The sequence below is a fragment of the Arachis stenosperma genome, chromosome 5 (assembly GCF_014773155.1).
Source record: "Arachis stenosperma cultivar V10309 chromosome 5, arast.V10309.gnm1.PFL2, whole genome shotgun sequence".
In the NCBI taxonomy this organism is placed as follows: domain Eukaryota; kingdom Viridiplantae; phylum Streptophyta; class Magnoliopsida; order Fabales; family Fabaceae; genus Arachis; species Arachis stenosperma.
This window is the reverse complement of record NC_080381.1, coordinates 93246507-93258922: the sequence shown is the minus strand read 5'-3', so window position 1 is coordinate 93258922 and position 12416 is coordinate 93246507. Positions and strand designations below refer to the sequence as shown.

The window sequence follows — 12416 nt, the reverse complement described above, 5'->3', positions numbered from 1 at the left end:
TCCTAGGTAATTCACCTCTTCCATTGAAGGGTTCTCAGGATCATAAGCTTCCTCTTCAGATGAAGCATCCTTAGTACTGCTTGGTGCATTTTGCATTCCAGACAGACTTTGAGAAATCAAATTGACTTGTTGAGTCAATATCTTGTTCTGAGCCAAAATGGCATTCAGAGCATCAATCTCAAGAACTCCTTTCTTCTGATTATTCCCATTGTTCACAGGATTCCTTTCAGAAGTGTACATGAATTGGTTATTTGCAACCATTTCAATCAGCTCTTGAGCTTCTGTAGGCGTCTTCTTCAAATGAAGAGATCCTCCAGCAGAGCTATCCAAAGACATCTTGGATAGTTCAGAGAGACCATCATAGAAAATACCTATGATGCTCCATTCAGAAAGCATGTCAGAAGGACATTTTCTGATCAATTGTTTGTATCTTTCCCAAGCTTCATAGAGGGATTCTCCATCCTTTTGTCTGAAGGTTTGGACTTCCACTCTAAGCTTACTCAATTTTTGAGGTGGAAAGAACTTTGCCAAGAAGGCATTGACTAGCTTTTCCCATGAGTCCAGGCTTTCTTTAGGTTGTGAGTCCAACCATGTCCTAGCTCTGTCTCTTACAGTAAAAGGGAATAGCATAAGTCTGTAGACCTCAGGGTCTACCCCATTAGTCTTGACAGTGTCACAGATTTGCAAGAATTCAGCTAAAAACTGATGAGGATCTTCCAATGGAAGTCCATGAAACTTGCAATTCTGTTGCATTGGAGAAACTAATTGAGGCTTAAGCTCAAAGTTGTTTGCTCCAATGGCAGGGATAGAGATGCTTCTCCCATAGAAATCGGGAGTAGGTGCAGTAAAGTCACCCAGCACCTTCCTTGCATTGTTGGCATTGTTGTTGTTTTCGGCTGCCATGTGTTCTTCTTCTTTGAAGAATTCGGTTAGGTCCTCTACAGAGAGTTGTTCCTTAGCTTCTCTTAGCTTTCGCTTCAAGGTCCTTTCAGGTTCAGGGTCAGCTTCAACAAGAATGCCTTTGTCTTTGTTCCTGCTCATATGAATGAGAAGAGAACAAGAAAATATGGAATCCTCTATGTCACAGTATAGAGATTCCTTGAGGTGTCAGAGGAAAAGAAAAATAGAAGGCAGAAGTAGAAAATTCGAACTTATCAAAGAGGATGGAGTTTGATGAGCGGATAATTTGTACACTTTTTGGCATTGTTTTTAGTATGTTTTTGGTAGTTTTAGTTGAGTTTTTATTATATTTTTATTAGTTTTTAGTTAAAATTCACTTTTCTGGACTTTACTATGAGTTTGTGTATTTTTCTGTGATTTCAGGTATTTTCTGGCTGAAATTGAGGGATCTGAGCAAAAATCTGATTCAGAGACTCAAAAGGACTGCAGATGCTGTTGGATTCTGACCTCCCTTCACTCGAAGTGGATTTTCTGGAGCTACAGAAGCCCAATTGGCGCGCTCTCAACGGCGTTGGAAAGTAGACATCCTGGGCTTTCCAGCAATATATGATAGTCCATACTTTGCCCAAGATTTGATGGCCCAAACCGGCGTTCAAAGTCACCTCATGAAATCCCAGCGTTAAACGCTGGAACTGGCACCCAAATGGGAGTTAAACGCCCAAACTGGCACCAAAGCTGGCGTTTAACTCCAAGAAGAGTCTCTGCACGAAAAATGCTTCATTTCTCAGCCCAAGCACACACCAAGTGGGCCCGGAAGTGGATTTTTATGTCATTTACTCATTTCTGTACACCTTAGGCTACTAGTTTTCTATAAGTAGGACCTTTTACTATTGTATTAAGAATCTTCTGATCTTTGGAACCTTTTTCTTTAGATCTTTTGATCACTTTGGGAGGTTGGCCATTCGGCCATGCCTAAACCTTATGCTTATGTATTTTCAACGGTGGAGTTTCTACACACCATAGATTAAGGTGTGGAGCTCTGCTGTACCTCGAGTATTAATGCAATTACTATTGTTCTTCCATTCAATTTCGCTTGTTCTTTGTCCAAGATATCACTTGTTCTTCAACTTAATGAAGGTGATGATTGTCACGAATCATCACCATTCTCACTCATGAACAAGGTGACTGACAACCATTCTTGTTCTACAAGCATCTGAGGCTTAGTGAATATCTCTTGGATTCCTGATAACACGATGCATGGTTGATCGCCTGACAACCGAGTGCTCGCCTGACAAACGAGCCAGCCATTCCGTGAGATCAGAGTCTTCGTGGTATAGGCGAGAACTGATGGCAGCATTCAAGAGAATCCGTAAGGTCTAACCTTGTCTGTGGTATTCTGAGTAGGATTTAATGACTGAATGACTGTGACGTGCTTCAAACTCCTGAGGGCGGGGCGTTAGTGACAGACGCAAAAGAATCACTCGATTCTATTCCGGCCTGATTGAGAACCGACAGATGAATTCCGCTATGCTGTGACAGAGCATATGCAATCGCTTTCACTGAGAGGATGGGAGGTAGCCACTGACAATGGTGAAACCCTTGCTTAAGCTTGCCATGGAAAGGAGTAAGAAGGATTGGATGAAGGCAGTAGGAAATCAGAAAGACGGAAGGGAAGGCATCTTCATGCGCTTATCTGAAGTTCCTACCAATGAACTACATAAGTATCACTATCTTTATCTTTTATGTTATTTTCGTTCATCATCATATACATTCGAGTTTGCCTGACTAAGATTTACAAGATGACCATAGCTTGCTTCAATGCTAACAATCTCCGTGGGATCGACCCTTACTCGCGTAAGGTTTATTACTTGGACGACCCAGTGCACTTGCTGGTTAGTTGTGCGAAGTTGTGTAGTGCCATGGTATTGAGCTACCACGTTTTTGGAGCCATTACCGGGGATTATGAGAGTTGTGAAAAAGTATTGTTCACAATTTCGCGCACCAAGTTTTTGGCGCCGTTGCCGGGGATTGTTCAAGTTTTGAGCAAGCTTTTGGTAACAATGCCTGGGGTTGTTCTAGTTTGGACAACTGACGGTTCATCTTGTTGCTTAGATTAGGTATTTATTTTTTTTTTTTCGAAATTCTTGAAGATGAATTCTAGAGTTTCATGATGATTTGTTGAAATCTGGCTGGCTGAGAAGCCATGTCTAATCTGATTGGACCGAGGTTTCAACTTATCACCACAAGAGCTTGTTGATTTTCATCAATTTTGCTTTTGGAGCAGTGATCTGCTAAGGCTTGGCTGACCTTTGGTCATGTCTAGTGTTTTGGACCGAAGCTTTCTTTGAAAGCTTGGCTGGCTGTGAAGCCATGTCTAATTCCTGGACCGGAGTCTTAGACTAGCATTGCACTGATTCCTGGAATTCTCATTAAGAATTTTGATATCTTTTCCCACTTAATTTTCGAAAAACACAAAAAAATTACAAAATCATAAAATTCAAAAATATTTCTTGTTTGAGTCTAGTGTCTCATCTCAAGTTTGGTGTCAATTGCATGCATTCATATGTCTTAGTGATCTTCAAGATGTTCTTGATGATTTACTTGTTCTGATCTTTGAATTCTATTGACTTGAGCGTCTTGTGTGTCTCATGAGCATTTTCATTTTTGTTAGGGTCAGTAGTATACAAACTGCTAAGTTTGGTGTCTTGCATGCATTGTTGTTTGATTCTAGTTGCATTTTGATTTTCCCTTATTATTAAAAATCCAAAAATATTTTTGATTTATGTCTTTTCAAGTCAATAACACAGAGAATTGAAGATTCAGAACATGCTGCAGAGGAATTATACAGAAAAAGCTGAGCATTCAAAAATGCCCAGTGAAGAAGACAGACTGGCGTTTAAACGCCAGCCAGGGTACCTGGTTGGGCGTTTAACGCCCAAAGAGGTAGCATTTTGGGCGTTAAACGCCAGAATGTATACCATTCTGGGCGTTTAACGCCAGGATGGTGCTAGGGGGAAGATTTTGTTTTCAAAATCAATTTTTTTCAAGTTTTCAAAGTTTTTCAAAATCAAATCTTTTTCAAATCATATCTTTTCAATCAAATGTTTTCAAAATCAATTTCTTTTCTTTTTCAAAGATACTTCCTAACAATTAATGATTTGATTGAACATTTTAAGTATGTTGCCTTTTCTGTTGAGAAAGGTTTAATGTTTGAATCATATCTTTTCTTGTTAGGCAAGTCACTAATTTTCAAAATCAAATCTTTTAAAATTATTTTCAAAACATATCTTTTAAAATTGTTTTCAAATCATATCTTCTCAATCACATTTTTTTTTTAAACCAATCATATCTTCTCAACCACATCTTTTTCAAAATAGTTTTCAATCAAATCTTTTTAACTTCTAATTTCAAAATCTTTTTCAAGAATCACTTGATTTCTCTTCCACTTTCAATTTTCGAAAATTATCAATCAGTTTTTCAAAATGTTTTCAAAATCTTTTTAATTTAATTTTCGAAAATCCACTTCCCTCTCTCTCACATCCTTCTATTTATGGAGTACTACTCCTTCTTAATGCACAATTCGAACTCTATCTCATCAAGTTCGAATTCTTCTACCTTCTTTCTTCAATTTTTCTTTTCCTCTGACACTTCAAGGAATCTCTATACTGTGACATAGAGGATTCCACATTTTCTTTTTGTCTTCTCTTTCTTATGAGCAGGAGCAGAGACAAAGGCATTCTTGTTGAAGCTGACCCTGAACCTGAGAGGACCTTGAAGCGAAAGCTAAGAGAAGCCAAGGCACAACTCTCTTTAGAGGACCTGACCGAATTCTTCAAAGAAGAAGAACACATGGCAGCCGAAAACAACAACAATGCCAACAATGCAAGGAAGGTGCTGGGTGACTTTACTGCACCTACTCCCGACTTCTATGGGAGAAGCATCTCTATCCCTGCCATTGGAGCAAACAACTTTGAGCTTAAGCCTCAATTAGTTTCTCTAATGCAACAGAATTGCAAATTCCATGGACTTCCAATGGAAGATCCTCATCAGTTCTTAGCTGAATTCTTGCAAATCTGTGACACAGTCAAGACTAATGGGGTAGACCCTGAGGTCTATAGACTCATGCTATTCCCTTTTGCTGTAAGAGACAGAGCTAGAATATGGTTGGATTCTCAACCTAAAGAAAGCCTGGACTCTTGGGAAAAGCTAGTCAATGCCTTCTTGGCAAAGTTCTTTCCACCTCAAAGATGGAGTAAGCTTAGAGTGGAAGTCCAAACCTTCAGACAGAAGGATGGAGAATCCCTCTATGAAGCTTGGGAAAGATACAAACAATTAATCAGAAGATGTCCCTCAGACATGCTTTCTGAATGGAGCATCATAGGTATCTTCTATGATGGTCTCTCTGAACTATCCAAGATGTCTTTGGATAGCTCTGCTGGAGGATCTCTTCATCTGAAGAAGACGCCTACAGAGGCTCAGGAACTAATTGAAATGGTTGCAAATAACCAATTCATGTACACTTCTGAAAGGAATCCTGTGAACAATGGGACTAGTCAGAAGAAAGGAGTTCTTGAGATTGACACTCTGAATGCCATATTGGCTCAGAACAAGATATTGACTCAACAAGTCAATTTGATTTCTCAAAGTCTGTCTGGAATGCAAAATGCACATGGCAGTACTAAGGAAGCTTCATCTGAGGAAGAAGCTTATGATCCTGAGAACCCTTCAATGGAAGAGGTGAATTACCTAGGAGAACCCTATGGAAACACCTATAATTCTTCATGGAGAAATCACCAAATTTCTCATGGAAGAATCAAGAGAGACCTCAACAAGGTTTCAATAACAATAATGGTGGAAGAAACAGGTTTAGCAATGGCAAGCCTTTTCCATCATCTTCTCAGCAACAGACAGAGAGTTCTAAGCAGAGTACTTCTGACTTAGCAACAATGGTCTCTGATCTAATAAAGACCACTCAAAGTTTCATGACTGAAACAAGGTCCTCCATTAGGAATTTGGAAGGACAAGTGGGTCAGCTGAGTAAGAAAGTTACTGAACTCCCTCCTAGTACTCTCCCAAGTAATACAGAAGAAAATCCAAAAAGAGAGTGCAACGCCATCAATATGGCCGAATTCTGGAAGGAAGAAGAGGCAGAGGACGCCACTGAGGAAGACTTCACTGGGCGTCCACTGGCTTCCAATGAGTTCCCCAATGAGGAACCATGGGAATCTGAGGCTCAACATGAGACCATAGAGATTCCATTGGACTTACTTCTGCCTTTCATGAGCTCTGATGAGTATTCTTCCTCTGAAGAGGATGAGTATGTCACAGAAGAGCAAGTTGCTAAATACTTTGGAGCAATCATGAAGCTAAATGACAAGTTATTTGGAAATGAGACTTGGGAGGATGAACCCCCTTTGCTCACCAAAGAACTAGATGACTTGTCTAGGCAGAAACTGCCTCAAAAGAGGCAGGATCCTGGGAAGTTTTCCATACCTTGTACCATAGGCACCATGACCTTCAAGAAGGCCCTGTGTGACTTAGGGTCAAGTGTGAACCTCATGCCTCTCTCTGTAATGGAGAAATTAGGGATCTTTGAGGTGCAAGCTGCAAGAATCTCATTAGAGATGGCAGACAATTCAAGAAAACAAGCTCATGGACTTGTAGAGAATGTTTTGGTGAAGATTGAAGACCATTACATCCCTACTGATTTCATAGTCCTAGAGACTGGGAAATGCATGGATGAATCTATCATCCATGGCAGACCCTTCCTAGCCACAGCAAAGGCTGTGATTGATGTTGATAGAGGAGAGTTGATCATTCAAGTGAATGAAGAATCCTTGGTGTTTAAAGCCCAAGGACATCCCTCTATCATCATTGAGAGGAAGCATGAAGAGCTTCTCTCAAAACAGAGCCAAGCAGAGCCCCCACAGTCAAACTCTAAGTTTGGTGTTGGGAGGCCACAACCAAACTCTAAGTTTGGTGTTGAACCCCCACATTCAAACTCTAAGTTTGGTGTTGGGAGGTTCCAACATGACTCTGAGTATCTGTGAGGCTCCATGAGAGTCCTCTGTCAAGCTAATGACATTAAAGAAGCGCTTGTTGGGAGGCAACCCAATGTTTTATAGTTAACTATTTTCTTTTGTTATTTTATCTTTTTTTTTGTAGGTTGATGATCATAAGAAGTCACAAAAACAATGAAAAAAGCAAAAACAGAATGAAAAACAGGAAGAAAAACAGCACACCCTGGAGGAAGAAGCTGCTGGCGTTTAAACGCCAGTAAGCCTAGCAGTTGGGCGTTTAACGCCCAGTCTGGCATCATTCTGGGCGTTTAACGCCAGAAAGGGGCACCAGACTGGCGTTAAACGCCAGAAAAGGGCAAGAACCTGGCGTTAAATGCCAGGAATGGGCACCAGCCCGGCGTTTAACGCCAGAAATGGCTCAAAACGTGAATTTTGATGCCATTTGGTGCAGGGATGACTTTTCCTTGACACCACAGGATCTGTGGACCCCACAGGACCCCCACCCACCCCACCATCACTCTCTCTCTTCTTCCCCCATTCACCAATAACCTCAACACCTCTTCCCCAAAAACCCTTCACCTATCAAATCCCATCTTTCTCTTCACCACTCACATCCATCCTTCATAAATCCCCACCAACCTCACCCTTCAAATTCAAACCACTTTCCCTCCCAAACCTACCCATAATGGCCGAACCATTACCCCCCCTCTCTCCTATATATACCCTTCTTCAACCCTTCATTTTCACACAACCTAAACACCACTTCTCCCCCTCTTTGGCCGAACACACCACCTTCTCCCTCTTCCTCATTTCTTCTTCTTCTACTCTCTTCTTTCTTCTTTTGCTCGAGGACGAGCAAACATTTTAAGTTTGGTGTGGTAAAAGCGTTGCTTTTTCATTTTTCCATAACCATTATGGCATCCAAGGCCGGAGAAACCTCTAGAAAGAGGAAAGGGAAGGCAAAAGCTTCCACCTCCGAGTAATGGGAGATGGATAGATTCCTCTCAAAGGTGCATCAAGTCCACTTCTATGAAGTTGTGGCCTTGAAGAAGGTGATCCCCGAGGTCCCCTTTTCACTCAAAAAGGGTGAATATCCGGAGATCCGCCATGAGATCCGAAGAAGAGGTTGGGAAGTACTTACCAACCCCATTCAACAAGTCGGAATCTTGATGGTTCAAGAGTTCTATGCCAATGCATGGATCACCAAGAACCATGACCAAAGTGTGAACCCGAATCCAAAGAATTATCTCACTATGGTTCGGGGGAAATACTTGGATTTTAGTCCGGAGAGTGTGAGGGTGGCGTTCAACTTGCCTATGATGCAAGGAGATGAGCATCCTTATACAAGAAGGGTCAACTTTGATCAAAGGTTGGACCAAGTCCTCACAATCATATGTGAAGAGGGCGCACAATGGAAGCAAGATTCAAGAGGAAAGCCGGTTCAATTGAGAAGGCATGACCTCAAGCCCGTGGCTAGAGGATGGTTAGAGTTCATACAACGCTCAATCATTCCCACTAGCAACCGGTCTGGAGTTACCATAGACCGGGCTATCATGATCCAAGTATCATGATTGGAGAAGAAATAGAGGTTCATGAGGTTATAGCCCAAGAACTCTATAAGGTGGCGGACAAGACCTCCACCTTGGCAAGGTTAGCCTTTCCTCATCTCATCTATCACCTCTGTTATTCAGTTGGAGTTGACATAGAGGGAGACATCTCCATTGATGAGGACAAGCCCATCACCAAGAAAAGGATGGAGTACACAAGAGATCCCACTCATCATGAGATCCCTGAGATTCCTCAAGGGATGCACTTTCCTCCACAAAACTATTGGGAGCAACTAAACACCTCCCTAGGAGAGTTGAGTTCCAACATGGGACAACTAAGGATGGAGCATAAAGAACACTCCATCATCCTTCATGAAATTAGAGAAAACCAAAGAATCATGAGGGAGGAGCAACAAAGACAAGGAAGAGACATTGAGGAGCTCAAGCACTCCATAGGACCTTCAAGAGGAAGGAAGAGCCGCCATCACTAAGGTGGACCCGTTCTTTGATTTCCTTGTTCTTTATTCTTCTGTTTTTCGAATTTTATGCTTATGTTTATCCATGTTTGTGTCTTGTGATCATTAGTGTCTTAGTGTCTATGCCTTAAAGTTATGAATGTCCTATGAATCCATCACCTTTCTTGAATAAAAACGTGCTTAAATTGAAAAGGAAAGAATTGCATGAATTTTAAATTTTATAACAGTTTAATTATTTTGATGTGGTGGCAACACTTTTGTTCTCTGAATGTATGCTTGAACAGTGCATATGTCTTTTGAATTTGTGGTTCATGAATGTTGGCTCTTGAAAGAATGATGAAAAAGGAGACATGTTACTGAGGATCTGAAAAATCATTAAAAATGATTCTTGAAGCAAGAAAAAGCAGTGAATACAAAAAAAAAGAAGAAAAATCGAAAAAAAAGAAAAAAAAAAGAGAAGAAGAAAAGAATAAGAGTTGTGATCCAAGGCAAATAAGAGTGTGCTTAAGAACCCTGGACACCTCTAATTGGGGACTTTAGCAAAGCTGAGTCACAATCTGAAAAGGTTCACCCAATTATGTGTCTGTGGCATGTATGTATCCGGTGGTAATACTGGAAGACAGGGTGCTTTGGGCCACGGCCAAGACTCAATAAGTAGCTGTGTTCAAGAATCATCATACTTAACTAGGAGAATCAATAACACTATCTGGATTCTGAGTTCCTAAAGAAGCCAATCATTCTGAATTCCAAAGGATAGAGTGAGATGCCAAAACTATTCAGAGGCAAAAAGCTAAAAGCCCCGCTCATCTAATTAATACTGATCTTCATAGATGTTTTTGGAGTTCATTGCATATTCTCTTCTTTTTATCTTATTTGATCTTCAGTTGCTTGGGGACAAGCAACAATTTAAGTTTGGTGTTGTGATGAGCGGATAATTTGTACACTTTTTGGCATTGTTTTTAGTATGTTTTTGGTAGTTTTAGTTGAGTTTTTATTATATTTTTATTAGTTTTTAGTTAAAATTCACTTTTCTGGACTTTACTATGAGTTTGTGTGTTTTTCTGTGATTTCAGGTATTTTCTGGCTGAAATTGAGGGATCTGAGCAAAAATCTGATTCAGAGACTCAAAAGGACTACAGATGCTGTTGGATTCTGACCTCCCTGCACTCGAAGTGGATTTTCTGGAGCTACAGAAGCCCAATTGGCGCGCTCTCAACGGCGTTGGAAAGTAGACATCCTGGGCTTTCCAGCAATATATGATAGTCCATACTTTGCCCAAGATTTGATGGCCCAAACCGGCATTCAAAGTCACCTCATGAAATCCCAGCGTTAAACGCTGGAACTGGCACCCAAATGGGAGTTAAACGCCCAAACTGGCACCAAAGCTGGCGTTTAACTCCAAGAAGAGTCTCTGCACGAAAAATGCTTCATTGCTCAGCCCAAGCACACACCAAGTGGGCCCGGAAGTGGATTTTTATGTCATTTACTCATTTCTGTACACCTTAGGCTACTAGTTTTCTATAAGTAGGACCTTTTACTATTGTATTAAGAATCTTCTGATCTTTGGAACCTTTTTCTTTAGATCTTTTGATCACTTTGGGAGGCTGGCCATTCGGCCATGCCTAAACCTTATGCTTATGTATTTTCAACGGTGGAGTTTCTACACACCATAGATTAAGGTGTGGAGCTCTGCTGTACCTCGAGTATTAATGCAATTACTATTGTTCTTCCATTCAATTTCGCTTGTTCTTTGTCCAAGATATCACTTGTTCTTCAACTTAATGAAGGTGATGATTGTCACGAATCATCACCATTCTCACTCATGAACAAGGTGACTGACAACCATTCTTGTTCTACAAGCATCTGAGGCTTAGTGAATATCTCTTGGATTCCTGATAACACGATGCATGGTTGATCGCCTGACAACCGAGTGCTCGCCTGACAAACGAGCCAACCATTCCGTGAGATCAGAGTCTTCGTGGTATAGGCAAGAACTGATGGCAGCATTCAAGAGAATCCGGAAGGTTTAACCTTGTCTGTGGTATTCTGAGTAGGATTCAATGACTGAATGACTGTGACGTGCTTCAAACTCCTAGCAGGCGGGGCGTTAGTGACAGACGCAAAAGTATCAATGGATATTATTCCGGCCTGACCGAGAACCGACAGCTGAATTCCGCGTGCCGTGGCAGGGCATATGCAAATCGCTTTCACTGAGAGGATGGGAGGTAGCCATTGACAACGGTGAAACCCTACACAAGCTTGCCATGGAAAGGAGTAAGAAGGATTGGATGAAGGCAGTAGGAAAGCAGAAAGACGGAAGGGAAGGCATCTTCATGCGCTTATCTGAAGTTCCTACCAATGAACTACATAAGTATCACTATCTTTATCTTTTATGTTATTTTCGTTCATCATCATATACATCCGAGTTTTCCTGACTAAGATTTACAAGATGACCATAGCTTGCTTCAATGCTAACAATCTCCGTGGGATCGACCCTTACTCGCGTAAGGTTTATTACTTGGACGACCCAGTGCACTTGCTGGTTAGTTGTGCGAAGTTGTGTAGTGCCATGGTATTGAGCTACCACGTTTTTGGAGCCATTACCGGGGATTATGAGAGTTGTGAAAAAGTATTGTTCACAATTTCGCGCACCAGAGTTCGAATTTTGTATCAAGGAATAGTGTTAGTCCATAAATAGAAGGATGTGAGAAGAAGAGAAGCAATTTTCGAAAATTAAGTAAGAAATTTTGAAAACATTTTGAAAAGCACTAATTAATTTTCGAAAACCAAGAGTGGGAAAGAGATCAAGTGATTTTTGAAAAAGATTTTGAAATTAGAAATTAAAAAGATTTGATTGAAAACTATTTTGAAAAAGATGTGGTTAAGAGGATATGATTGATTTTAAAAAGATGTGATTGAGGAGATATGATTTGAAAAACATTTTTAAAAAGATTTGATTTGAAAATTAATAACTTGGCTATCAAGAAAAGATATGATTCAAACATTAAACCTTTCTCAACAGAAAAGGCAACATACTTGAAATGTTGAATCAAATCATTAATTGATAGCAAGTATCTTTGAAAAAGGAAAGAAATTGATTTTGAAAACATTTGATTGAAAAGATATGATTTGAAAAAGATTCAATTTTGAAAAACTTTGAAAACTTGAAAAAAAAATTGATTTGAAAACAAAATCCTGTCCCTTGTGCCATCCTGGCGTTAAACGCCCAGAATGATGCACATTCTGGCGTTTAACGCCCAAAACTCTACCCTTTTGGGCGTTAAACGCCCAACCAGGTACCCTGGCTGGCGTTTAAATGCCAGTCTGTCCTTCTTCACTGGGCGTTTTGAACGCCCAGCTTTTTCTGTGCAATTCCTCTGCTGTATGTTCTAAATCTTCAATTCTCTGTATTATTGACTTGAGAAGACACAAATTAAAAATATTTTTGGATTTTTAGTAATTAAAATGCAACC

At 40.4% G+C, this 12416-nt stretch overlaps 2 non-coding genes across 2 annotated transcripts; one reads left to right on the top strand and one right to left on the bottom strand.

The window, feature by feature from the left end:
* Positions 1–390: 390 nt before the first annotated feature.
* On the top strand, positions 391–498 carry LOC130983430 (small nucleolar RNA R71). The gene has a single exon (XR_009087422.1). It is a non-coding gene; the product is annotated as a small nucleolar RNA R71 (small nucleolar RNA).
* Positions 499–5154: 4656 nt separating this feature from the next.
* LOC130984270 (small nucleolar RNA R71) lies at positions 5155–5262 on the bottom strand. The gene has a single exon (XR_009088215.1). It is a non-coding gene; the product is annotated as a small nucleolar RNA R71 (small nucleolar RNA).
* Positions 5263–12416: the final 7154 nt, after the last annotated feature.